Here is a 2,120-nt window from a genome sequence, read left to right on the forward strand (position 1 = left end):
CAAATCAAACTAAAACTTTCAAACATATGCAGAATACGAATCAGAAACCAATTTGACACACCAGCTCAGGGAACAATTCGGTAACGGCTTATATTTGTATAACAATGATATATAGCCTTGTATTATTTTCACGCATTTTGACCCAATAAATAAAACTTTATTGACATTTGTAGAAAAAAAAAAGGCGGGTAAGTCGTGGATGTCGCTCTGCTGTACAGTAGGTTACAAGTGGGTTACTGTAATGGATGGAATTAAATTTGAATCCAATGATATTATATCATTGTATACGAAAAACGATTCTGAACGGAGATGATTTGTCAGTCTAGGATATATTATTTTTAAAGAAAAACTTATGGAGAACCTTGTACCAAATTTTAAAAACTTAGTTGTAAAAGAAAAAATTTTTACGATTTTTCAACCACTAAATTACTTGCAAATTTTCGCAATTTTGACATATTTCGTATAAATTTGAACTTTAAATGCTTATAAATAAAAATTGTGACAATGTATTCCTTTTATTTTGCAACTGCTATTGTAAAAATATGTTAGGAGCCTTGTATTAAATTTCCAAATCTTAGAATTAAAAAGAAAAACTTTTATGAATTTCTGTCTAAGATAATTTGAACATTGCCGTAATTTTTACGTATTTAGTCAAAATTTGAACTTTAAATGCTTATAAAAAAAAATTGTGCCTATGTATTTTTATAATTTTTGAATGGGAGTTAGAACAACATATGTGGACCCTTCTATTAAATTTTCAAGTATTTTGTCCCAGCTAATTTTTTTTTATAAACATTTATAAAAAAAAAATCAAAAAAAATCGATTATTTCAATTGCCTATAAATAGATTAAAAATTAGTGAAATATTTTGAAAATAAAACTATATAAAGAAAATGTCAATTTAAACAACTGGTAAAATTTTCAAGTGTCTACGACTCATACTTTTTGAATAATAACAAATATCAAAAATCGTTTGAGGCTAAACCGTTATTTAATGCGGTTTTGTAAAAATTTAAATTTCAAACACTCCTAAAAATTTTTTGTCTTAGTCCGGTTGAGTTTTTTTTACAGATATTTAAAGAAAAACTTATGGAGAACCTTGTACCAAATTTTAAAAGCTTAGTTATAAAAGAAAAAAATTTTACGATTTTTCAACCACAAAATTACTTGCAAATTTTCGCAATTTTGACATATTTCGTATAAATTTAAACTTTAAGCACTTATAAAAAAAAATTGTGACTAACGATTTTGGATTTTTTTTTATCACTGTGAGAACAACTTATAAGAAACCTTGTATTAAATTTTCAAAGTTTTCTATCCAACCAAAAATTTTTTATCGTTATTTTAAAAAAAAATACTTAGAAAAATTGAAAATTTCATTTGTCTATAAATAGCTCAAAAAAAGTCGAAACACTTTGAAAATTTAACCCTGTATAGACAACGCTAATATAAACATCTGTTGCAAATTTCAAGTGCTTACAATAAAAAAAAAAAAAAAAAAACAGAATCTAAAATTAAAATTGTCCGATATTGAAAAAATTATAGTATCGAAATGGAATAAAAGAGGAACATAATATTACAAAATATATTGCTGTATGGAATAAATTTGTTTATTATAGTTTTATAGTTTGTATTATATTGGATATTCACTCGATTTTTCGTGTAGCGATTTTCTTATTTTGTTGTAATTCAAAAACGAATAACCGTAGACACCACGAATTAAGATATACAGGATACGGAACGGAAAAGTCTTATCAATGTTTTTCTGAAACAAGCACCTTTTCACGTTGCGGCTAGACTACTAGCGCTTTATAGGATTGTTGTGTTAACTGTTAATAACGTATGAACTATTAGTTTCTTATTCTCCTGGTTAACACAAATTCGTGGTAGACACTTGAGATAGACACTATGTGGTAGACACTATGCCATATGTTTATTTTATCAATTTATTTCTCTACTAAATAAAATTTTCAATATATTTTGACTCGTTTTGAGCTGTTTACGGACTATTTAAAATTTCAATTTTTAGATTCTGAACGAAGTGATGAATGTATTGATTTTACAATGATGTGTGTTTTTTTTTTTTTTTTTTGTGTCTGACGACAACTTTTGGAGCAGTA

This window comes from Acyrthosiphon pisum, chromosome A3 (assembly GCF_005508785.2).
Source record: "Acyrthosiphon pisum isolate AL4f chromosome A3, pea_aphid_22Mar2018_4r6ur, whole genome shotgun sequence".
Classification (NCBI taxonomy): domain Eukaryota; kingdom Metazoa; phylum Arthropoda; class Insecta; order Hemiptera; family Aphididae; genus Acyrthosiphon; species Acyrthosiphon pisum.